Genomic DNA, 26,929 nt, shown 5'->3' on the forward strand with positions numbered 1-26,929 from the left:
TATTCCATAAAGAGTATAACATATCAACTATGTATATAACATTTACATTTTACTAAATATTATTATCATCTAAAGATGATTTAAAGAATGCAGGAAGGGGTAGAGGATTTAGCTCAGTGGTTCCAGCGCCTGCCTCACAAGCGCAAGGTCCCTAGTTCAATCCCCGGTACCAAAAACAAACAAACAAACAAATAAAGTATGCAGGAAAATATGCCTAGGTTATATGCAAATATTATGCCACTTTACAGAAGAGACTTGAGCATCTACTAATTGCCTGTGGATACTGGATACGGAGGGATGACATTAGCATAATTTGGTGAACTTTTCCTTCAGTGATGTGGCAGTGTTTGCAATGAATATAAATGTGACAGGTATGTAGATTGTTCTGTGAATACTGATGCTTACTCTGGACAGTCAGCGGCCCTGCTAATGTGCTGTGTAAACACAGGTTGTGTTCACAGGTCAAAAGGTGACAATAGGAATCGGGAACAGGGCCTGACTTAAATGCAGTGGAAATTATGGTATGTGTGAGGATTAAATTAAATAACAGCAAGGTCCTCTGGAAAGTATAAGCATTTACATATTAAAGCAGTGCATTGTTAGTGTCCCCATGAGCTCCTGAAATAGTCTGACACAATGCTTCTCCTGCCACCCCAATCAACATGGCATCGCAGAAAGCGGTCAAGCAGCTGGCTCCTTGCCTCATGAGAAGGTGGAAGGACAGGACATGAAGCAAAGTAAAATGGCACAATCAACTGTGAAGGAGGGGGATTTCAGAGGAGGAGAAAGTAGCCAACTGAACAGGAATATCAACACTTCATTGCCCAAAGGACTTTCCTGATCACAAATCGCCTGCAAGCCTCAAATGAACCTGCCATCCCAGACTCTACAGCACGCATGGTAGGAAGAAGACGACTGGTACGATTGAGTATGTTCCCCCAACACCCATACCTTGACAAACTAATGCCCAAATTCACCTGTTAAGTTATCTGTTAATGGTATCTAGAGGTGAGTTAGCAACCATGTTTGCAAGAAAACAAGGTCTCAGCCTCTGCACCTTCCCTCCTCCTCTCTCTCCACCTATCTTCCTCACTGATTACCCAGTCTCCATCCCTCCGAGGCTGTGGCCCAAATATCACCTAAGCAACCACCCACCACCCCAACTCTAAGTGGCCCCTGACAGGATGCTTCAGGCTACCCTACCTCTCTGAAGGGAGGATTGTGTAATCCTGACCTGCTCCAAATCCCAACCATGGACATTGTCTGACCTAATTGAGAAAGACCTGCTCTAAAACGTTTACCCTTGTAACCCAAAGGGATTACAGCACTGTGGCTTTGCAGGGGCTTCCCCTCCCTCCCAGCAGAAGAACACCACTAATTACTTTTAATTTAAGTAATGGTAAGATATTTGCCTTCCCTGTGCATGTAGAAAGCTAACAGGGCAAGTGTGTGTGCATGGGGGGGGGGGCAAGTGCTATAAATATATGGAAGATACAACAAGGCAAGCCTAAGAGAAATGAAGTTGACCATATTTATGGAGTTTTTTCTTTGACAACCTAGCATTGTTTAAGGATTTCTCAGTTCTAATTTCTGGACTCCCATGGACCATGACTTCTATAGCACCAAATATATGTACAGACCAAGGGAAGAAGCAAATAGAAAAGGAAGAAGCTGTCTTTGTATATGACTATTTTTTATGGGGACAGATTCACTCTTTAAGACCTGTGTGGGTCCCTAGAGGTTTATGGAGCCTCCCTTTCAGTCTGCAGACAATCTGATCACCCTCCATTGTGCGTATGTGTATATATCCTCAAAAACAGATGGTCCCCAGCTTAAGATTTTTCAATTTTGCAATCATGTGCAATTCATATACATTTGATATAAACCATACTTTGAATTTTGATCTTTTTCTGGGCTAGTGATTTGTGATATGACAATCTCTCCCCCAACCCTGCAATGCTGTTGGGGACTGAACCCAGGGCTTTGCCCAAGCTAGGCCCATGCTCTACTGTTGAGTGCCTGAGCTATTGCCCCCACCCATGATACTGTCTCACCATGCTGGGCAGCAGCCGTGAGCCACAGCTTGCAGTTAGCCACACACAATCACAGGGGGAAAGGACCAATATTCTAGTGTGCTGTGTGGCTAAGGTAAGGTGCTTAGTAGTTTAGCTATATTAAATGTGTGTGTGTGTGTGTGTGTGTGTGTGTGTGTGTGTGTGTGTGTGGTACTGGAGATTGAACCTAGGGCCTTTGCACTGAACTACATCCCCAGAACTTTTTTTTTTTTGAGACAGGATTTCCTAAGTCATTAATTTGCCCTTGCTTGGCTGTAACTTTCAATCCTTCTGCCTTAGCCTCCCAGAGTGCTGGGATTACAGGCATGTACCACCTTGGCTAGCTTCAGTGCATTTTTGACTTAACAATATTTTCAACATATGGGGATGCAAATTCACGGTAAGTCAAGGAGCACGTGTACCAATTGAGTTCAAAAAGCAGCTTCTCTTCCAACCCCCACTACAGGCTAGAGGGTTTCTTGGGAGATTTGTTCTCTGTACTTATAGGGCACAGACGTGGGGTAAAGGTGGTGACAAGGAGCCACCTATTCCCTTTCTAATATCAGGACTAGTGAATTGAGGCGCATATGTCCCTCACACATGGGAACGACAGGCTCAGCCAGAGGGTCTGGCTAGACCTGATGCAGCTCAGACGTGGTCCTTTGCTCCTGCAGCAAAAGGAAAATCCTGTCAAAATGGCTTAACAATCTTCTAATATTTCCATGCAATTAAGGCCACATCTGTCTCCCAGGCCCCTGCACTCCTTTGCTAGTGCACAGACATGAACCAAACAGTCTGTCTTGTCGATCTGGAAGGTAACAAAGAGCTCCATTCATAACTGTAGGCACTTTCACCATTTTTTTTCCAAAGTAAAATAGAGTTTTTGCTTTGAGAATAACCTGTGTGGCAAGAAAGCAGAGGATTTTTCCCCCCTAATAAATCAAATTCAACAGCCTAATAAAATGCTGGCTCCCCCTCCCCCGCTCCTGTCTCCCCACTCCCTGCCACTGTCCCACTCTGCCAAAAGTCTTGGGAATTGAAAGCGTAGTGGGCAAACCCAAAGAAAGTAGGGGAAGGTGAGCCTAGAGGAGTTGGGTGGGTGGGGGTACTGGGTGGATGAGCAGTCTGCCTTCCCCTTCTTCCCTATACCTACTTTTTCAGCCTTTCTGAGTTTATTTCATATTAGTCCTTTTATTCTTCCCTCCTATTGCCCATCCTCAAACAACCTCCTGCTTCCTTCTTCTGCATGGAGAGGAACAAGAGTACCAAGTTCCTGAAGACATGATGCAGAGGCTCTTGGGCCATACCTGCAGTGGAGACCTGCCAGGAGCACTTGCCTCTCACCAGAGCAAAGCTGAGAGATCTCCCCTGTCTTTGAAGCTTGCAGAGTGTGAGTGTGCAGGAGATAAGCTGATAAGCATCGAGGTTGGTGCTTATCTGCAGCAAACACAATCTTTTGAGGTTCTCTGCACTCACAAGCTGTGGAAACTCTAATCAGAAAACAGAAGGGAAAATGCAAAGCCAAGCACTATTTGCTGCTGCCTTTCCTTCTTCTTTTCTGCTTTGTTTTGTTTTGTTTCAGTTTACACACTGGAAAGCGCAACACAGATATAGTACAGGGGACTCCTGAGCAGAAATGCAGCTCTGGGGCTTTGCTCAATTTTTGTTGTTGTTATTCTGGCATCAGTAAAAGAAATCTTTTCAGTCCTGGATGTAAAAAGAATGAGCCAAACATTGATAACAATTGCAATCTGCATAAAACAATTTCTTGCCCAAAGTGCTTTTACAGTCATTGTGTTATCTGCCCATGTGACAACTCTGTAAGGTATTAGGGAGACTGATAGTTTGCAAGTAAAGAAGCTGCCTGAGCTGGGATATGTGATGTGCCCGGTGTCACACAGCTTGAAGTGGGGTGTCAGGAATAAAATCCAGATCTCTCTGGCTATAAAGCTGGGTAATGTTCACTCTATTGCATGCAGAGGCCCAGCAGCTAGAAGATAAGCAAAAATACAAATGGCCTTGAACTTGGGAGTCCCACCTGGAAGCATTTGGAATGCCTGGGTGGTGGTGGATGTGGGGGTGGATGGCTCTGAGTAACAGGGGAAAGCTGGAGCCTTGGTTGTCTTATATTTCAATGTCCTCTTTCTATGCATTGGCTATGCATTATTTGGCTATGTGTTATTTCTTAGCACAGGATGATAGCAAGAAGCACATGTCGAAGATACAGTGTAGCGCAGAAAAAGCACTGCACCATCGCCGACAATACAGAGTCCTGCTTTCTGGGGACCAACTGTGGGGTCTGGAGCAAAGTTTACTTGTCTGAGTATAAAATGAGAGCAATGGGATCTGGGGCAGGAGGGTTGGAGGGAGGATGAAGGTGACATGAACAGGGTTTGGTCCCCCATGAAGACATTCTCACAAAATTATACTACTATAATGACAATATTAAAACAAATGTTCTGATTTCACACTAAGATGAAAAACATAATGATAGAATTTGGATATACTCGCCTATCCCTCCTAGCTCCAAAGTTCAAGTGTGCTGATGTGAAAGTCTAACTAGGGGAACTGCTTATGACCACTTATGTCCATAAAGATAGTGGGCTACTTCCACACAAGTTTAGATGAAGCAATCCTGCTGCTGATTGTGGAGCCCTCGGCATTCAATATAATAATAAGTCCCAGGCATCCATCTGCATTTGGATAGAAAGTGAACCTTCCACAAAAACTTAGCAAGTATTATAGCAAAAGTAATGGGGAGTTAGCCTAACAGAAAGTTTCTGAAGGAGAAGAAACAGAGTAATTTATTATTCAAATGAGCTACCTCACTACCTCAATAAACTTGATGGACGCTTCTAAAATGAGCAGTAAGACTGCAGGGTATAGTGTGACAATGGAGTTTTCCCTTGAACTCTGTTTGAATTCTTTCCAATCCTATATTCATGTGTTACTTATTTTATTAAAAATCAGTTGTTAAAGATGAGGGGAAGGAATATTCCTGTGAATATGTGTTCATGGCTTGGAGACAAACGGTTAAATTCTCACCCATGATTCATTCAAATCCCAGAACTCACTGGTACAAGAGAGGTACCACGTAGAAAGCACAGTCTCTGGTGGGGGTGGGGTGTTGTCTGTCTGTCTGGAGATCCAACAGGCTCTCTATGTGTCTATTATACAGGGCTTGCTTGTGAAAACTTTGGGTTTGCATTTTGTTTTTACAGATCCCAGTAAAGCGGTCCTGAGAAAAACGCTTTAAGGTGAGCCAGAGAATATATCCATTTCTCAGATGAGAGGATGGAGCTGCTTGGGCACCTAGGACTTCTCTGCACCTCTCTGTGATATCTCAGGCTTTTTTCAGGTTCCCCATCTGGACTTACATGATCATCTCCACAGAGCTAGCTAGATTCAACAAATTCAGTTCAAAATGAGCCTGCAGAAGTCCCTGTCCTCTTAGGAGTTAGATCTACTGCAGAAATATGCTTCTTGAGCTTCAAAAGAGTCTCATACTGTTTCACTTCTGGGCCTTTTGTAAATGTTTGCAAGGTGGAGCTTTGGCAGAGCTGTGGCAAAGTCCTTTGGTTGGCAGGTATGCTTTCTCGGGGGGCACTGATGGGGCTGTACTGAGGGTCTGAGTGAGCCTTTACCCCCACTAGAAGGGGTCTTTGGCCTGTTCATGGTCCTATACACACACACCTGCACACACAGATATCCACAAATTATGATGCATTTTGAAAACCACTAAAAATTGTACTATATTTAACCTATGCAAATGCTATTGTAACAGAAAGTATACACACAGACAAAGCAGTAGCTATCTATCTTTTCTAGAATCTGAGAAAAGTTTTACCATTGATCAGATAAACAATATTTGTTGAACATCTGCCTTGGAAATCCAAAAGACAACATAGTTTACTGGTATACTATTAGTGGTAGACTTCTGTTTGGAGACACTTGAGCCACAGTAGATCTTTTTATCTGTACCTCGCATACTTCAGCATGCATCTGAAATAAATATGTCTCTAGAAATCTCTCCAAATTCCTACATTCTCAAACTGAAGTTACACAAGTGTCAAACTGACTCAGGTGTCAAATCACCAATTAGAATTTCAAGTGTGACAAGCCTGCTATAAGTACATCTCTTAATCATGACTTTATTAAGGGTTTTAGAAGCCAGAATACTCATGCCACTACTTCATGTTGTAGCTTACTAATTCATATTTCTCTTCCCATTGGAAGTTTCCCAAGTGTAAGATTTCAGATTGTAAGAATTACTGCCAGCTCTTTTATTTCGAATGAGTTAGGATTACACTGCATATATTAAATGTGTGTGCAGTTCATCAGAATGGAAACCAAAGAATAATGCACTTTTGCTGGGTGGGGGAGGAGTCTGGGGACCTGGGGGATGGTTGCACATTCAGCTCTAGTAGCTTGCATTTCCTGTTTAGTAGGGTTGAGTGAAGGATTTAAACAGGAAAGACTCAGTGCTACCCTGGATAGATCGCCTCTGTGATGATGCCTAAGGATGCTCAGGATGCTTAGGATCTGCCCCAGGATGATCAATTTGGCCTCTGGATACCTCATAGAGATTTGACCACTAGGAAACCTCGGAATCAATGACACCCCAATTCCAGGTTCTTATTTTAATTGTCCTTTGTCCTTTCCCTTCAAAATTATTTTAAACAACTTTTCAAGATGCATGTGATGGTGCAGGCATATAATTTCAGCACTCTGAGAGGCTAAAGCAGGAGGATCAAAAGTTTGAGCCCAGCCTGTACAATTAAAACACTCAGTGACCCTCTTTCGAACTTTTAAAAAATAAAAACAAAGAAGGCTGGGGACATAGCTAAGATGAACGTCCTGGGTTCCATCCACAGTACCAGAAAAATAAAAATACTAACAACAACAACAACAAAATCTCAAACCAGTTCATGAGACCCTTGAAGGAAAATCTGAAAACATCTCATTGTTAATACCATTTTCTGTTTTCAGAAATCATATGAATTTCCAAGGGGACTTGGCATCTAAAGATGGGAGAAAGCTCAGAAAGGTCTGGGAAATTCTTAAGAACATCACACTTCTCTGAATTCATGCTAATTCATACTCCTGGTTTATTCAGCTCCCCAGGAACTCACGGTAGCACAGTGTGTTAAAATTCCCCTGTGTCTGCCTATCTTACCTAGAGACTCCATAACAAGGACCATCACGACGATTACTTCCCCATTATCAAGCTGACCTTCCACGGAATTATACCAACTACATCATAAATTTCCCAAGTTGAATATTGGACCCCTAAAAACTTAAACCAAACGGTGTCTTAGGAAGTACGGTATTTTCTTAGATGTCTTCAATTCAAGATGTTAAGTGCTTTAAATCTTGACCACAATTGATAATCACAATTACTTCCAGGTTGTTATAGAAGAATCTAAGCTCACAAGGAGGAACCAGAACTAAATCCCAGGCTGGTTCAAATCCTATATGCAGTTCATTTTCTACGTTTCTCTCTTTTTAATGGAAATGGCAAAAGATGTATTTTCTAGATTTCTTTCTATACTGATATGATAGCAATAATAAATGAAATTTGTAGAGTATTTCATAGTTTATGACTGATCTTAACAAGAGCCTCCCCACTCCTATAATCTTATTTAATTCCCTACTAGACTAGAAAAGTAGATAGGGTATCTGCCTCCCCTACTTTGCTGATAAAGAAACAAGGCTAAAAACCACATTCAAGGTCACCAAGCTGGCAAGGAACAAGTGGGAGCCCAGCTCTCTGGATTCTAGATATCAGCCCCTTTCCACAGGGGCTACATTTCCCCTGGTGCATTTTCGGCCTGCAAACATCATGGCCATGAGGACATTTATTTTCCCACATTGATGTTACTTTTCTTTCCCTTTTGATCTTGCCCCTTTGGTTAGATCGTAGGCTGTTTTAAGGCAAGATCTTTATCTGTCCGTTACTTACTGTTTGAACTTGCAGCAGGCTCATTAGGGGGTCCAGATACTTCTGCTGATTGATGGCATGCACTGGACATGAGCCTGCTGTCTTTGACATTTTCAAACTGCACACTTCCTTCAGTGACAGCATGCCCAAGCAACAGGCCTCACTGCCATTTTCTCAAAACCAGGAAATGAAACTGGTCACCAAGAGCAAGTGACCACCAGCTAGGGCACTGGTGCAAACCCAGCAAAACACCAGGGCACAGGCAGCCGGGGTCACAAGGATGAACATATATGATTTGCAGTTATCTCTGAAGAAATGCAACATACTCTTTCCTCTCGTTCTGGTTTCAGTCTAAACCACCCTTCACTTTTAAAAAGGTTAAAACATGCACCTATGTATATATTTGAACACAAAACTCAATCTTTTGCTGAAATCTAGGTCCTGCACATGCAGAAGTACAAGTGTCTCTGAATGTTCTCAGGAGAGTAATGCTTGCTTAGCGTGCAGGAGAACACTTTGTGTTTTGTTTTGTATTGTTTATCTGAAATTTTCCTTTCTATATCTCCTGCTCCCTCACCTCTCAGGTCTAGTTTGTCTTTTAACCAGGTCAAACCTCTGGCAGTGGTTTAAGAATTTTTTTCCACCTGTCTGCATATGACTACAAAAGTATTTTTTGCCTTCTGCTGTTTGGCTGTTTGGGGCTCCAGGGAGGCTGCCGCTGCACAAGCAGAGGTAATCTGAACTGGTGCATCTCACCATCACGCGTTCTGTCCGGCTTGTCTCCCTGCCGATTGATCAACTGATCTCCTGGCAGATAGGAGAAGCGCAAGGGAGCTGACTCTGCTCTGAAAGAGCCAGTTTCATTCTGTTGAGAGGGAGACAGAGACAGAGACAGAGACACAGAGATTGAAGGAGAGGAACTTCTTTGCATATGAATGCATTAAGGTGTGTCTTTCTGGGTACCTTTGTTCCATTTGAAAGGAAGAGAAGTGGCCAAAGAGAGGTGATTAATTAGAAACAGAAAAATGAGCACATTAGAAAAAAAGTTACTGCATACTGTATTTGCACAATTTCAGGAATTTTCAATTCACAGAATCTTATACTATGCCTGATGCTCCTGTCAACTGAGTCCAAATGTAGTCTTTCTAACTTGACGTGTGACACGCAGCAAATTCTAGCCCTTGATTGGATTTGTTGTCTGTTTACATTATTAGTAATAGTATTTTAAAATCTACTCTGGACCAATAACTCAGTATAAACTGAGAAAAAAGGAATGAGGGAAAGCCAAGAAAGTTGGAATGAGTGAAATGTGAAGAACTACTGAGATGTTCATTAGAACAATCGTCCCCCAAGAGTTTCTCAAAGCATGGTTTCTGGATTTGCTGCATCAAAGTCACTCAAAACATTGTTGATTAAAAAAATGTAGATTTTTGGGACTATTCCAGATGGAGTAAATTAAAATCTTGGGAGCTAGAGCCTAAGAATTAATATTTTTTACGTTCTCAAGAGAATCTTACACAGATGCAAGTCTGAGAAACACTGAGTGTTAGGTGCACAATTAGAAAAAAAACTGTTCTACAATCACACAATCAAACTTATTTGAGAAGTGCTACAAACCCCATGGCCCTTCCCCTTTCCTTAAAGCTTCAGAACATACACTGTTTGAGTGTATTCGGGGCTCTGATAAATCTTAAGACAAAGAGACCTCTTTATGTTCATTAAAATTTCCCATACTCATTTGAAGGCAGAATCCCGTTTTCACAAAGCACCTTTAAACATCCCTCAGGCACATCTTGGAAGCAAAAGAATGGTTCCACAGAGCCATTATGACAAGTCATTGGAGGACTCTACCTGCCTAGTCTCCTGGCTTCTCCTTCCCCTCCCCTCCCCTCCCCTCCCCTTCCCTGCTTCCCTTTCCCAAACTATTAGGAGAAGGAATTGTTGTTCTCTGGGCCAAACAGGCATCACAAGCCCAGGAGATCATTTACTTTTGAGGTGGAGTGGACAACTAATAGATTCTTAGAATCATAACTTGCTTTGGTTATGCCTTAGAAGCAATGAAGCATATTTCTCCCTGCTTATCTTAATCAGAGGGGCTTTCCTGCAACCTAAAAGATAACCAGCCTGCGGTTCTTTCTTGGAGCACTGTTTGATTTCTTCATAAAACATGTGCCATTTATAATTATATATTGATTTGTGCTAATGTTCGATCTGTGTCACTCTCTCCCATTAGATGAAGCCCTATGAAGGCAGAGTCCTCGTCAGTTTTGCTCACTGGTACACCTTGAGATTCAGCACCATGCCTGGGCAGCAGTAAGCACCTAGATCTATTTGTCCTGTGAATGAATTGCTAAGTTTTTATTTAACAATTCACATGGAACATGAGAGTCGAAATAACTTAGACTTGCAGTGGTTCTGTTTATGTATCAGAATTTCCTGAAAAGCTTTTTTAAAATGCATGATTCTACCCCAGATCTCCTAAATGAGGAGGATAAGAGAGGTCAGGAACAATGTTTCAATCACTGGTTGCCTAGATAAAGAAAGGATTCTGGTGAATGTTATTCTGGTCCTTTCTCCTGGCTTGCTATAGGTTTTTGGGCAAGGCTCTGAGTATTTTGATGCCTTAATTTTGTTGTTTGGGGAAGTGGGAGTCCCATTTGCCACTTATCTCTAGTCCAAAATTACACAGTGAGATATCTACTTAAGCATTTTGAAATCCTAAGAAGAGAGGCAAATGCTGAAGTTCAAGTTGTGGTTAAAATTTCTAGCATGACAGGTTTCTAGCACATGGTTGTGAATTTTGGGTTTTGCCAAATGATTTTTTATACAACTTCACTCCTGAAGTTTTGTCTTGAGGCTGCTCCTTTAATAGAAAAGAAGGGACTGCTCGATTTGTTAGCCACTCTTTCCTATTTGACCTCTTGTTTTGCAGTGCACAAGTTACACAGTGGACCGTTAGACACACGTGCTGGCTTGCTTGCGTTTTTTGCATCCTTGTCTAGCTGAAGCCAGGCAACCTGTGCCCCAAAAGACTGACACCCTGACCCCAACATTCAGGCCTCAAGGGATCCTTCTGCCTGGCAGCATCAGGCTTAGTCCAGCTCCAGCCAGGCTGTAAGCAGCACAGGAAGCAAAGGGCATGGGCTAATGTACATGTCACCATGTGGTTATGGTCACAGCCTCACCCTACCTTCAAGCATGCAAAGCCGTGACAGCAACAGGAAATGGCCAGGGGTGTATATATAGCCACATTGTGTTTATCCAAAGGTGCTCTTTTGCACAGATTATTACGAACATTTTGCACTGGGAGGGGACAGGACGTGTGCCTTTTCATCAAGACCTCCAGAAGCACTTGTAAAATGATTCCTTCTCCTTAAGAAGGAAGAGGGACATTATGCCTTTTGGTTTCTTCTTGTTCAAGGAGAAGAGACCAGTGCACTTCCTTTTCCAATGGATTTCAGGATACAGTCAGCAGAGGCTCAGAAAGCATAGAAAATGGCAATGGAAAAATGCAGGACTTCCATGAGCCTCTTAATACAGCACATCTGGGGAAATCATTCATTCCACAGATTGAGTTTCCCCCTGAAACTCATTAATTAGGCTTTGGTTTCCCTGTTACATCCCCCTGGCAAATAACTAAACCTATCCTTTTATGGCTTATCCTTCACAAAGCCCTTGATCCAGCTCCCCAAGATCCTAACAGCAGGAGAGGCAACAGAAAAGTCAAGGGTATCTGGGTCTGAAAGGCTCAGCACCTAGGACTGCCTTGTTCTCAAAGGCAAAGCACCCACCAAGAGCAGGAAAATGTGCATCTTTGGATCCTGGTCCACCTTGAGCATGGAGCACTTCTTAGTTGCTTTGGAAGTGATTTCCTTGGCATACCAGGATATTTACCTGCTTTCTGGAATTGACTATGTGTTCTCAATGTTGGGCCATGGCTTTTGCTGCTCTGGTTTGTTTTTTTCCCAGGTCCTCACCGTACTGAATAAGCTCCCAAAATGAGTCTTTAGATCAGTGGAGCCGTGAAAATTCTGTTCCGCAAAGAGGGGTCTGGGCTTCTGGGTGCACATGCACTTTTGAAACCTGGGCAAGTTAGGAAACTCCTCTGAGACTTGAGTTTTCATCTGTAAATTGCCACTGTGAGGATGGAGTGAGAGAATGTAAGCAGAGTTGGGAACACAGTACCCACTTGACGAATCGTCAACATGCGGCAGTCATAGTTGAGCTGCTACTTTGAAAATTGTAGTGGGACATTAGAGCACAAAGAGTCATGTACAGACCCTGGTTTCAAGATTTTCAACTTTTCTGTTTCTTCAAACTTCCCATGCTAACATGGCTGGCTGGCTTACGCAACACAGGTAAGCTGTATTCTGATATTGGAAATACTTTACAGTCCTTTTGGAGCACTCTAGCATGGTGCTGCTTAACAAATGAGATCCTTAAAATTCTTAGTTCTCCCTATTCTGAAATGACATAAGATGTATTATGAAAAAATAGGCAAGCCTTGAGCACAAACATTCTGCGGAACAAGTTCAGAAGTTTTCCCATCTTCCTACCCACCAATGCCTGGGACACATTTCTCCATGCTGATTCCCCAGATATGGGTTGGAAAAGCACAGGTGAATGTATACTTCTGCTTTGCATCCTTTCAGAAAGGATGGTCAGTAAGGACCTTAGTGGGTGCACTTTATGTGTGATACAAAGAAGCCCTGGGGGACCCAAATTGCCTGAGCCCCGGGGCCTTCCAGGGCTTGTTTGGCCTGCATTTCCCTCATGCCCTCTTTTGCCTGGATCTTCCCCCTCCCCATACTTGTATTGACTTCTAAGCCATTGTTCTGCCTCACTACCGAAAGCTGAGTGCACAGTGGCAGGGCTTAAAGCTGCACCTGCGTGTGCCTGAGATTAAGATTTTATCTGATCTCTGACAACTCACAGAGGAAATCCTGCTCCCAAACCTAGAGCCCAGAGAGAAGAGTTGCCAGCAGTTCTTCCCTCCCAACTGTGAGATAAATCAGGCAGGACACCTGAACCATGGACACGGGCTCATTGTTTAAAAATATAATAAACTCACTTCCTGTTTCGCTATTAATCAACCCCTCACCCCCACCTTTTGACTTTGAACAGAAAAGAGCCAGGCTGGAAGTCCTGATGTTGTCCTTACACACCTGGTTACAGTTCCAGCAGAATGTGCTTCTGCAGGGGAACTCAAACTGCTGTCCAGGCTGTAGGCTTCACCTGGGAGCTGGGTGGCTCTGTGAGCCAGGACCAGTCCCATGCAGCTATTGCTAGATCCAGACTGGTTCTCTCCTGGTTGGATGAAAGAACATGAGGCAGAGGGTGTGTTCTCTGGTGGGGGGAGCAGAGGTTGTGGAAAGTTGTAGTTTCCTCTCATTTCTCTCACCCCTACCTCCTAACTAGGTGACTGACTGAATGTTGCTAGAGTTAGGCTGCTCATCATATCTGGTGGCACGTTGTAGGCCATGTTGGTCTGCCTGGAATTCAGATAAAGTTGGTGGTGTCCACTAGGGTAAATGGGGAGTGGAAACAAGCTATTCCATGTACCTGAAGGAAAACACCAACACCGAATTTGCTGGGGCTTTTGTCTCCACTCTGGCTTTACCAAGGCTCCCTTTACCGCCAAATGGGTGCAGATCTGGTTTATTGGCTGGTCTACCAGTATGCCTGTGGTTGCACTTTGAATGTACATAGAAGAGACGGCAGAGAGCTCACATGAAAAAGCTTATTCTCACAGGAGTTGCAGTAATCACAGAAAAAAAAAAAATGCCGGGAAACAATGTCAGCAAGTCACCAATGGGAGCATCTGGCAGTGGCAGGCAAGAGAGCGAGCTCTATCTCTAGAGGTGACATAGGGACAAACTTGCCCCCAGCCTCAGCATCCTCACCTGTGTAGGAGGGGCCCGCACAGGTGACTGCTGAGATCTTTCTTCTTGGCATTACAAGACTCTGTGACAATCCCTGCCCAATAGTTCCTTAAGGACGAAGCCAGACTTCCCCTGCTGCCACCCTACAGGGCAACTGTGAGGGCACCGCCTCGCCCCCTCACCTGAGCCCAGGTGTGGCCACATCAAAGCCTCTCCATTCTCAGGGAGTGAGGTGAGGCAATACTGGGTTCCTGGAATGAGTGCTGCTGGGTGGTGAGAGTCATCACATTTGGGGCTGCTCCTCTGAAAACAGAACCCCTCTACTGAAGGCCCACTGGAAAGGGCCACTTGTGTATTTTTTCTTGTTTTGTTTCAGGCCGTGAAGAAAATGAACTTGCTAGTCAGTATGGAACTGGCCCAAGAGGAAGTGAGTCCTGGGAGGGAAGATTTACTTCTGCCCTGCAGAAGAGAAGGCAGAGAAGAGCACAGGAACGCCTCATCTTTCCTCCCCTCCAACTCCAGGCCTCTCTGCTGAAACAAGGCAAAGCAAAGCTAGGCTGGGCACTGGGGGCAGAGGACAGGTGCCCTTTCTAAAACTGAGATAGAGTCACTGGATGCAGGGGCTCCCATAGGTACCTTGGAGCCAATGGGATATGTCTCATATCCCTAGATCAAAGTTGGCCCCAAGTGGGACTGTCCACACCATGGAGATAAATGGGTGAACCTTACACAAGCCCAGAGAGCAAGTGGTTAAACATTTATCAGCACGTGTGGGTGGGTGGGGTACCTATTTCTCAATCAAACAGAACTCTAATCCAGGTACTGAGGGGCTCAGGTTGCAGCAGGTCAGTTTTGAAGCTGACTCATCAGCCCTTGTGGCAAACAGGACTGTAGACCGAGCGCTTGAGCTGTACGCACACCTTGGCTGCCTTCACCACATGGAAAGATTGACACCAGGCCTGACTTAGTGAGCTCAGCATCCAGACCTAGGTCTTTCCTCTCTTCCTGTTGAAGACCTGAAACAGTTCACCATGGCTGCTTTTCGTTTTTGGTGCCGGGGATCGAACTCAGGACCTTGCGCTTGCATGGCAGGCAGCAGAACCACTGAGCTAAATCCCCGGCCCCCGTGGCTGCTTTTCTAATACATAGGCTACAAAATACTAGCCACCTTGGATTTAGGAGTTACTATTTGCCAGGTACAGAACTATGTACTTTGCGTCTAATTTAATTTCATTATCACCATAGCCTTAGGAAACAGTTTCCTCATTTTATAGTTCAAGAAGGCGAGGCCTGGGAGCTGACCCAGCTTATAAGCAGCAGAGCTAAGAACTGAACTCAGATCTGTCTGCCTCTGAAGTGTGCTCTTTCCAAAATCTATGTTCTTTCCATTACATGACATGCCCATTGCTAATATGGAATATGACTTTTTCCTTGAAAATATATGCCAATGATATAACTCTAGCAGGGACTTCAACTGAAGCACAGCCACCAGGGCCACCATACCATCAGCAGCACCCTTCCCAAAGACAGCCACTCCCCCACAGTGCACACTTCCTCTTCCCCCCTGGCCTAGCCATAGCCCCTCCCTGCCTTCACCCTCTGCTCAGAACTGACTTCCTCCTTATAGCTTTCTCTCATTAACCCCACCCAGTGCTGATCACTTCACCCACTCTGCTTCTCCTCAAATTCACCCTTGATTCCCTCTGTCTTCTTTTACAACTGAAGTCCATTTGGGTCTTTGTCATTAAGGTGTACCCATATGCAAGTATCACAGGACACAGTCTGCAGTGACCTCTTGGGGCTTAGTCTCCTTTGTCTATGTCTGAGAGCATATGGACGACCCACCTTTCCTATCTAGAACAGTACCACCTCACAACTATTTGGCCCAGTGCTTCCAGAGTGTCCCCTCTGCTCTTGCCAAAGATACCCTTGGTATGGGACTTAGGCAGGAGGACAGGAGAAATAGCCCAAGCCATGGAGTGTCCCTCAGGAGGCTTCATACTTCGGAAGATGTCCTTTATCCACCTTGAGGCCAGACAAGGATCCTGTCACACTGTTCTCCCTCCTGCTCCCATATATTAAGCAGTGGAGTGGGAGTTGGGTTGGGTTTGAGGCATTTCGGTGTCTGACTGGGTGTTCTACAAAGTATGAATATACATGTGAGCCTGAGTGTACATGGGCCAGGGGGCCGACCAGAAGTGGGGCCACAGTTACAGATGTCAGCCATGCCTCAGAAGTTCCCAGGGGACCCAAGGGAGGCTGGATCTTGGGTCTCTCGGAAGAAGAGAGCAGTGATGTGATGATCACAAAGGCTCTGCTTTGCATTGGGGAAGAGCTTGGCTGATGCTGGAGCCATTCTTGAGAGGCCTCCTCTGACTGGTCAGAGGTCCTCTTCCTCCCAGCCTCCTCTCCTGCCTCATCCTTGTGCAAGGCACAAGATAATCCCTCTCCCCACAAAGCCCTAGCTGTGATCGCACGCTGCCTGCTTCTGTCTGTGAACGTTAGCAGGCTTTCCTCCCGCACGGACTGCCACTTTTAGACTGGCATGGTTTTCACAAGACAGCGTTTGTGGTTTCAGTTTTCTTCCTTCATAAGTTTGCAGCTGCTAGTTTTGAAACCACCAGCCCTGTGGCAACGAGGCAACGAGAGAGAGAGAGAGAGAGAGAGAGAGAGAGAGAATGGTAAGATCTCTTTGTGCACATCATTTGTTACCTCCCACAGGTCTCTGTGGCAGCCCCATTCTTGCTTCACTCCCCCTGCCATGTCTCAGTTGGTGAAAGGCTCCCAGCCACAGTTTAGGGTCTGTCAGAGTGGCTTTTATGAAGTGAGTTTCACCCTGCTGTGCCTGAGGCTGCCTGAGGGTGACAGGTGAACTGGGAAGGGCTAAGACTTTTGCTATGTTCTCACATGCATACACGTGAGGACAGAGGAGGAGGAGGGAGGAGAAAGGGAGGCCCTGACTGAGTTTGTGACACAGTGTGACATAGGGATCCTGCTCAAGCCCATCTTATTTTGCATATGTAACCATAAGAATTTAGCTGAAGTCAGACTTGGGGTAAGAAGAGAGCCAGAAATAAACAATCTAGAAAGAAAGATTCACATTCAGGTTTCCCTCCTCTCACCCCTTATCGCCTGGCATTGTGGCAGTTAATTATAGTTTTTATTTGAACCAAGAGAACACCTGAAGTCTAAACTGGGGTCACAGCCTAGGTCAAGTGCTTGGGCTGGCAGGAGGCCAAGCTGTAGGTCTGGGAGGAGTGGCCTGTGTGTACCATCTCATCTCCGGCATTGACTTGACCCTGATAGGACTCTGTGCCTAAGAAAAGCACTTCTAATGGTGGCAAGAGGGAGGCTTGTGGTGACAGTACCAAGGCAAGGACAGGAGAGATGGCAGGGCCTCTGAGTCAAGCTTGCTTTGACCCTAAAGGACAGAGGCAGAGCTGGGCTGCTGGAATCAGGCACCTCTTCCAGAACCACGTACTCATACCCATCTTACAACCCCATTATTTGTGCTCATGTTTCTTCTCACACTTTCTCCCCACTAAAGCCTTCCCAAATTTATTGGGAGCTCCCCACTTGGGATATGCTTAGTTTTTGTTTGTTTTTGGTTGCATTACCCATAAAGCCACCTAACACAGTGAATACTGTGCATGTTATAAGGGTTCTATAAGTGCTTATTTAACTGACTTGAAAGGAATGTCAGTTGTCAAACTCTCTCACAGAAATGTAAACCGACTTGAACAAAAGAAAATCCATATTCTCCAGAGACTGGTATGAAAAGTTCTTTAGAGTTGGACTCTAACCTGCTGTCTCGCCTTTCCACTCGAGGTCCCACTCTTATGGCACTTTTACCCAGCTGGCATTCTCTTTCTCACCTTTTCCATGTTTGTGCCCCTATCCTTCCTGGTTCCTCCCACTGGGTGGCCTATCTGGTAATTTCTGGTCTTTAAAAAAAATCAACTCCAGTGTTTGGGAGTGTAGTTCAGGGGTGGAGCACTTGTTTAGCAGGTGTGAGGCCCTGGGTTCTATCTCCAGTACCACCACAAGAAAAAGAGGTCAACCCCAGGGCTCCTTCCTCTGTGAGGCCACCCCAACTCCCTTGACCTCTTCTGGTAGAAACAATTGCTTCTTCCTTTGACCTCTGTGACACTCTGCAGATACTATCATGAAAACAGTGGCTCATTCTATCTTGAGTGCTCATTTATGCTTATTCCCTTCAGAGGACCATAAATTCATGAAAGACAGAGACCAAGTCTAATGCACAACTGCATTCTCAGTGCTGCCCACTGCCCAGGAATAATAGATGCTCAGTAAATGCTTGACAATGAACTTAATGAAAGAAGGAATGGATTCTGTCGATCTGTTTTTGGAACCTCAAGCAGGGAATTCCTACACCTTTCCTTCTTTTCCTCGCATTTCCACACATGGCCACCTCCTGGAGCTCAGCAAACATATGGATCCAGGAATGCATTTCTTTGATTTCCATTTCTGAAATGTCTCCATCTACGTGCACAAATTCTATAAGATTACACACAGCAATTCCTGCTCACCACGCCCCTCATCTTCCAATGTTTGCCAAGACACTAACTCATGGTGTACAGATGAGCCTTCCTGGATTAAAAGGCACCTCCTCCAGGAAGCCCACCCACAAGATTCTAAGCCCTGGGGGCTTTTTCTTTTCTTCTGAAGTTCTTTGGCTGATCCCATTTATGTTGCCTGAGCCCTTCTTGCTCCTCTGTTCCCTTTCATTGCTCCTTGCTGTTTGGAACAGTTGCCATGATGGTATGGACAAATGTTTGTGTTCTCCTAAAAGTTATGTTAAACCCTAAATCCCAATGTGATGGGATTCAAGGGTACGACCCCTGGGAGCTGATTTGGTTATGGGGGTGGAGCCTTCCTAAATGGGATGAGTGCCCTTACAGAAGGGATCCGAAGAGCTAGCTCACCCTTTTTCTACCATTTGAAGATATAGAGAAAAGACCAGAGTCTAAAACCCAGAAGGCAGCTCTCACCACAATCCAATCATGCTAGCACTCTGATCTTGGACTCTGGCCCTCCAGAACTGAGGCTGAGTTCAAGTTTCTGTTGTTTACAAGTCATCCAGTCTACAGCACTTTGTTATCAAACCTAGAACTGACAAAGACACAGACATTTATCTTTTCGATTCTTTGGAGGTTACCCTACTCCACTATTCCTAGTGCTTGACAATAGGTCAGCAGCATGCAAGCTCTGTAACTGCATTAGATGTGCCTCCATTGCTGTTCTCCATGCTTTATCCCTCTTTCCCCAGCTTTGGATTTCTCAAGGGACCTGTACCCCAACAGACTAGTTCCTGCTCTAACAGTCTTATTAGTAACACTTCAATGACTAGGGTTTTTGTTATGAAACAAGTGTCTGGTAATTTCCACAGTTTTTGCATGTAGTTGTACTTTCTCATGGAAGCCATACAAAAAAATTTGTCTCAAATATTGTTCAAAATAGTAAAATTCTCCCTAGGAGACAGAGTTGACCTCGCAGGACAAACACATCCCTGCAAAGTTCACTGACAAGGCAACAAGAAAAGACAGTGAAAAAAAAAAAAAGGAAAAAAGAAAAGACAGTGAAGAGGCAGCATGAAGGCCAGCCCTAGATAAATAAACTGGCGGTGGTCTTGGGTTCAGAGTCTGCTCCTGATCTCAGTGTCTTCTCCTGCCCTCCTCCCTTCTCTGCCTCAGGCCTCTCTGAGAAACCTTTGCTGACATAGGTCATCTTCTCCGCTAACTGCTCTCCTTTTCCTCCCTCATTCCCTGCCAAAACTTTCCAGGTTTCCCATCTCTCTGGGACCTTGATAGGCTAAGCTCATATAGTAAACGTCATAATATAATATGTCAGAAATCAGATAATCAAGTCATGTCAGGGGCAACTGTTGTGTTTTTGACATGACCACCCGGACCCTGAATGTTCAAAGGTGTGAGTTCATGCTGAGGATTTCAGACAGGCAGGAACTGGTGGTAGAGACTTTATGGGATGAATTATTCAGAGCACCCCACTGTACCACCTAAGTAGCACTGTACCACTGTACTGCCTACATCTAAGGCCAGCTGTGGGCAGACTGAAGAATGATAAGGGGATCTCTGACTCCAAAGTCCTTCTTGGGCCTTTTAGAAAGCCACTTTTTTGGGCAGTGGGTGCTTCCCCTTAGGTAGGAAGGGGAGGGCAGGGTGTCTCCCCTATTAATAATTGGATTAAGTCATCTGGCTTGGAATTCTTGGTACAGAGTATCACCCCAAAGCCTTTACTCCCAGACTTGACCTTCTGGAGAGCCCAGGGCTGGCAAGATTCATTTGTGTCAATATGTTGTTTGGTTAATGTAGCTAAACATCGAAGCCCATTTTCTTAGAAACAGGAAATCCCGATGTGCCAAGAGTAAACAGATTCCAGCCCTCAAAGGTTTGAGTTCATTCAGGAACTCCCTGACCACAGGGGCTATAGGTCCATGTGTTTTGGCCAAGCATGTTCTGCAGCCCATAATTGGTCTTGTTGTAGATGGTCACCATGCTGCTCAGCAGCTGACCTGTGAGCCTGAACCATGCTGGAGGCCCTCACAGTTTCAAAAACAAAGCACAGAGAATCAAGGGTCTTTTGTAATTTGGCAGGCATCTCTCCTAATATCCTGATCATAGGCTTTTCCATTCTATTTCTTCTTCTCCTTCATTATTTTTAACGGTACTGGGGACTGAACCCAGGGCCTTTACAATGAGCTATAGTCTCAGCCCTGAGGAAAAAAAAAGTTTTAGATTTCGAGACTAGGTCTTGTTAAGTCACTAAGCTGCCCATGCTGGGCTTGCTCTCACTATCCTCTTGCTTCGGTCTCCCAGAATGCTGGGATTACAGGCATTTGGTACTGTGCCTGGCTCTCTGTATTCTTTTTATCTTCCATGACAGCAGAGACCTTGTCTATCGTATTCTCCATTCTATTTCCACTCTCTAGTGCAGCTTGTGGGATAGGAGGCACTGAGTGCAGATGAGTGGAATTAATTAAATGGTTAGATGATGGCACTGTGAGAGTCAAGGTGGTGGATGAAGAAGGCATGAATGAAGCTCCATAGCTGCAGCTCTCTGCAAGGCATCCTAAGGGGTAAGCCTGGCATGGTTGCTAGACTTGAGGGGCTCACAGAGAATTCTTCCTCAGAGCTTGGCTGCCCCCAGTTGGAAAGGTCATGGGTCTTGCAAAAGCTGCCAGGAAGTTACAGCTTCTCTGGGTGAGCTGAATGAGCTCACGTTAGCTGGGGCAGAGGAGAATAAAACCACTGCCTGGGCAGAGCTTTACTGGGCAGAGGGGGAGAAGCAAAGAGGTGGTGGGATGGGGCTTCTGCTGCACAAGAATCTTGCTCACTTGCTTGCCAGACAAAGAGTCCTCAGAAAGCTACCATCTAACCTCCACCACACACAGAAAAGGCAGAGAGGGGCTGGCCTCTTTCTGACAGAGAGCAGAGCTCCACTGACCCTATTGCCAGGAGGAGCAGAAGAGTGGCAGACAGCTGCCTGTACGAGATACACGGGAGCCACTAAGCAGGGACCTGACAATGGAAGAAAAAAGGCGACTTTCTGTTATTAGGAGTTGCTTTCCGCATCCATGGAAGTCAGCCTCTGCAAAAAGAGCCCTCTGGGTAGCAGAAGATTCGGGGCTGTGGGCATCTTTTTGCCATCAGACCAGGTCCTGGGCTGGCCTACAATCTGCTTTCAGACAAGGTTCCCATCTGGGCTGCATTAAGAAGTACAAGTTGGTGAGTGAAGAGCTGGCCCTGCCTCCCCCAGGGTTTCTGGCTTTATGATTCAAGGGGTCTTTGTGACTTCTAAAACATCACCTTTTCAGCATTTCGTGTGGGCTCATTTCTAAAGCCTATATTGAATATTTTACTAGAATAAAAAAGAGAGATGTCTGGCTGTGTTACAAAATGCCTTCTGAGGACCAGAAGTTATGATAACCAAGAGAACATGTACACCTCAAAAACACATCTGGGGGTGCAGCTTGGTGGTAGAGCGCTTGCCTGGCCTGTATAATCCCAGGTAGCTCCATATCCAGCACTGAAAAAACATTTTTAAAAGCCTAGACTTTCACTTATTTGTTTAATTGTTTTATTGCACACACATTAGAAGTAGTGATATAAATATTTAATGACAGAGGACAATACCCATAACTTAATATTAAGAGAATAAAATGATTCTGATTAGATCAGACACATTTGCCTATCTATTTGTAATGAAAAGACCGGATGGAAATGGATCAAAATATGAATCAGTTGTATTCTGGGTTGCAAGACCATGCTTTTGCATTTTTCTTTTGTGTTTTTTATTCTGCAAATTAAATTTTATAAAAGGTATAAAGGTAATACTTTGGAAATTAATATTTTAAAAAACATTTAAAACAAACAACACATTTTTTAAAAGTTAGTCCAAAACAGCAACGAGGTACAGCACATGCAGAGTAAGGTCACTATGGGAGCCCTTTTCAGCAGTTCTGGTGGGATTTCAATGGACCTCCCTTCCCTGCCCCTGACTCTCTCTTCCCTCCTTTCTCACTCTTCCCAGCTGTTGTTCATGTCAGCCAAGGAACACTGGAGCACTTACATTTCCAACACACCTACCTGCCTGCCCAGCGAGCCTCCCTAGCACAAGAGCAGATGTGATAAACCTAGCTCCACTTCTACTTCCAAAGTTCACTGTTAGTCTCATTTGTCACTCAGGCCTGCCCAAGTTCTCTCCCAGCTCAAAGCTCACCCTGTCTGAATGCAGAGACCTCTCGGTGGGCTTAGTGTACCATACCTTTTGACAGCTAATTAGGTTGATACCATTGATTTCCAAAAGCTGTATCTACCAGAGGTTGGCTGGCTGAGACTCTCAGGGGAATTTATTCAAGCTACAGACAAATGAATAATATATATATATACATTTATATATATGTAGTACTTATGTATACAGATATAGTATGTATATATGTGTATATATTCATATCATGCATATACAGAGTCTGCCCATCAGGAAATGAACAACTTGTATAAATATTTTAATACTAAATTTATTGAGAGATTATGAGATTAATGCAAGTTATCTTTGGCCTCTACAATTACAAGAGGTGCCCAAAGTGGTGACCATCAGGTTCCAGATATTTACTAGTGCAGTGAACTGTGGAAGTGTGTATAAATTTTTTTGGTGGACGTATCTAAGAAAAGAGGGGAGAGAGAATACAAGCCTACACACACATCCCCACTCACAGAGGTAGGGTTGTTTGCTCTCACAGAACATCATGATCCAATATATTTTCTTCATCTAACCGATGGGGAAACTGAGACCATGAGACTTTAATTCACACAGCAGGAAGTGGCAGGACACAGATTTGAACACAATCCTGCCTGTGCCCAGGGCCTGTATTATTTACCAGAGTCATCCTCCCTCCCCTGTTGCAAGCCAGTCAGGCTGCTGTGGTTGTAGTGAGATCCAAATTCCATAATTACTGGGTTCAACTTGGTCTCCAGAATAACCATGACAGAATTTGTGGAAATATTCATAACAGCTTTCCACTTCCAGGTTCTGAGATCAGAAACGGAAGTTTCAAAATACCGAAAGTTCGTTTATGTTGAACATACTGCTTAGGTTAAAAGCAGGAAGTCCAAGAAAGCCTGATCTCATGAGATTTTTCAGCCCAATTTGGATTCACATCTGCACTTTTGGATTTTCCACTGAGTTCAACCTCAGCTGTTTTGCTGGGCTCACCAAGTCTCTACTTCTGGGTGTAGGGTGCAGATATACAGTGCAATCTGTTTCTACACACTGAGACTTATCCAGTGACAGCCAGTTGCAAGGTAGTGAGTGAACTGGGACTGGTAGGAGAGAGGAACAATTGAAATTTGGAAAGTGTGGAAGTTTCTTTCCATTAGGTTAAAAATATCCCTAACGCAAACAAACAAAAATCCTAAACAATAAGTCATCAGAATAATGGCCTCCATTCTTTTCCCCAGGTGCAGGAACAAGTGGAAGGGAATCTTGCCACCTACTCCTTCCTGCCTCAGACCTGGTCAGACTCTGGCCAGCAGAGGGGAGAAGAAGGCAGTGGGCTTTGATTGCCAGGTTGAGGACGGGCATCTCAGAATGCTGATGAGAATCCTTTCTGCCAATCTCACAACTTGAGGAGCTTTGAAGAGCAAGTCCTTCAGGTTGCAGATGGGAACCCAAGGCTAGAAGAAGCTGAAAGATTTCCTCAGCTGTGCATCTCATGAACAGCAGAGGCTGGCATGAGACTACAAAGCCACCTTGTCAGGTGACCTCTTTCCAATCCTAAGAGCTGCTCTGCTTGCCTCTCATCTTTCAAATGTTAATAGGCACAATACAGTTTTTAAATGAAAAAATGTGAAGTGTTAGCTTACTTTGTATTCTGTCATTTATATTACTACATATTGCAGTGCATTGTGCTGTCTTCAAATCTCTCTCCACTGCAATTCAAGAGCTTTCTGGGGATGCCAATATCTATGAGCCCTCCCTGCCAGGACTGTCCTCCACCCTGATCCTCAGCACCAGGGTAGAGGTCTGTATGGGAACCTCTGGAGGACTTCTACACAATAAACATTCACAGAGCATTGTGGATTGGGCTTTGCTACCGATGAACTAGAAGCCTCCTTTTGAAGTGCAACTTTGAATCAGCCACACCCAACTGAAACGCGGCCAGGAGAGGTAGCAGACCGCATCCTAGAGCCCTGTCCTTTTCAGTTTGAGGAGCTCGGGCACACGTGGGTTACTGCTGGCCTTGTCAACATGTTCAGACTGAGTGCAGAGGGGATACAGCTCAATGTGTTTAACAGCTGCATTCTTGAGTCAGTGATTCAGCCTCTCTGTCCCTCACTTCCTCATCAGAAAATGGTAAATGCAACATCTATCTTATAGGTTGGTAAAAGAATGAAAGAAGTTGTTTATAAACTGCCCAGTATGCACAAGAACCTGGTCTCTTGCTGTCCTCACCTGCAGCCCCACTCTACTGTTTGGGTCGAACCCTGGGGACCTCAGTTCAAATGTCCTGGAAGCCCCATTCTGAGCTCATAACTTCCAGAAGCTAGAAGAGCAAATCTTCATATTTTTTGGAGGAATTTCTTGCACCTGGAGCCATTAAGTAAATGCCACCTTTCAGCATCATTGTCCTGATCTGCCTTTCCATTAGAATCCTCTGGGAACCTCCTCTCTCCTTTCACAGATGCAGGATGCATCTTCAGCCACATCACAGGTGTGCATTCCTCCTGGGGTACTTTGGTTTGGGGTGCACTTGGAGCAGGGGTGTAGAGGATAATCTCACCCATCATGCGAAGCTGGAGTGGGAGGAAACCGAGCCTTTCATGTGGCAGGCATTCTCTGCGGAGTAGTTTGTTCCCCGGAAGCCAAGCCAGTGGGGAGAGGCAGAAGCCATCGCTTGCCTCTGCTTCCTCCCCACCTTGGAAAATTACACAAAGCACTGCTTTGCTTTGCCCGTTGGCTGCCAGGCAAATGCCGACTGCCTGATGAAGCTGTTCTGCCTCCTTAAAATGAAAAACAACACTATGCCCATGTCAAAGGTCAGCGCCTACCCTGTCTTCTTTCTTCTCCCTGCCCCGAAAAAGTGCACGATCGTAAACAAGTCATTAGATTTTCAATCCTGCCCAATTTAGACTCTTTGTCTCTGTTCTCTCCAGAGTAAACTCGTGGTCACACCCACCCAAACCCAGCAAAGCCCAGAAGGAATGCAGGGCCCTGTGGCAGCCCAACCACAGCTGACCTCACGATGCCCAGTGCTGGAGCTCTCTTGGGCTGGGAGAACAGACAGAGGCTCAGAGCATGCTGTCCTCTCAGGATGGTGGGTTCAATTCCCCCATACAGCTTTCATTTTTGGAAGTTTCTCCCCAAACTCTCAAAAGTCAAAAATTCACCTCTTTTGAAGTCTGGCGAGAAAACCCTCAAGATCAGCTTCTCTTTATTTCTGTATTTCCTGCACAGGCAGGATTCTAGAAAACAGAGGTTGGGGAAAATGAAAGTCAATGCCAAATCCTGACCAGACAGAAGAATAACTGCTTTTCCCCATGGTCCCCACCCCCAGCTCTGGCATTAAGGGCAGGGAATCGGCCCCTCTCCTGCTGTTGGAAGATCTGTTTATTTTGCACTCCATAAAGGGAAACCAGGCCCTTTTCCGACATTTTGGCTTGGAGGGGGTGGGAGAGGAGGTCCTGAATTTAAACTCAAAACCAGATCAACTTCTTTAAATGTCCTAGTGCTTTTGCTGTGATTTCTAAATGGGCCACATTGTATGAATCAGGCTTTCTACTCTCCCAAGCAATATGCCTCCATTTCTAACAGTCTGCCTCCTAAACCCTATGAATGCCATGAACTGCAGTGACCCTTTACTGACTCCCAACCACACAAACATTCCTCCGATGAAATTAGGGACAGACACACTCACAAGCAGGCGGTGACACTCTCCAATCCCACTGTGCCACCAGCTGAGTTCTGCCTCTCCTCCTACCAGCCAGAAAATCTTTGCCTATGTCCCAACCTTTGCTCTCCCTCAGTGCATGGTGGCTTCCTTTAAACAATAAAACAGAGAACTTCCTTTGTCCTGGAAATGTGCCACTTGTCATCTATGTTATCCTTATCAGCAGACCACAGTGCAGAAAGGAGAGGCCCCTGTGTGAGCAGGATGCAGGGGGTATCATTGCAAAAAAATTTTTTTCACCTTTTTCCTGTGTCTTGAATTCAAAGCATGACCTTTACGAGTGGAATTCAATCAGGTCATCTCTCAGATGCCCCAGTGGGGAAATAAATGTGGCACAGGCAAAGCCTATTGTTTCTATCACAAGAAGGTAGAACTGGGACTGTATTGTCTCTCTAGATCATGCAATAAAATTAAGTGGGACAGGGGACAGAGGAGGTACTAAAAGACCCATAAAAACTGTTTAAGATCTTGTTAATAAAACATAGCCCAGATCTTATTCTTACCACAAGTTTTCAACAATCTCACTGACTCCCCAACTTCAGTCCTTTACTGCAGCTTTGCTGTT

At 44.8% G+C, this 26,929-nt stretch overlaps 1 protein-coding gene across 5 annotated transcripts in view; it reads right to left on the minus strand.

Moving 5' to 3' along the window:
- Window positions 1-26,929, minus strand: part of Fli1 (Fli-1 proto-oncogene, ETS transcription factor) — a 134,439-nt gene that overhangs the window by 78,915 nt on the left and 28,595 nt on the right. The window contains exon 1 of one of the 5 annotated variants that reach the window (XM_087214298.1): window positions 25,805-25,824. The exons of the other annotated variants lie outside the window; for them this stretch is intronic. The gene's annotated coding sequence lies outside the window, so the exon portion shown is untranslated. Of the gene's footprint in view, window positions 1-25,804; window positions 25,825-26,929 lie in introns of those variants that run through there. 5 annotated transcript variants of the gene reach the window in all.

Source organism: Heterocephalus glaber, unplaced genomic scaffold (assembly GCF_053883595.1).
Source record: "Heterocephalus glaber isolate CG9 unplaced genomic scaffold, H.glaber_assembly_v1.0 deba00001446, whole genome shotgun sequence".
In the NCBI taxonomy this organism is placed as follows: domain Eukaryota; kingdom Metazoa; phylum Chordata; class Mammalia; order Rodentia; family Bathyergidae; genus Heterocephalus; species Heterocephalus glaber.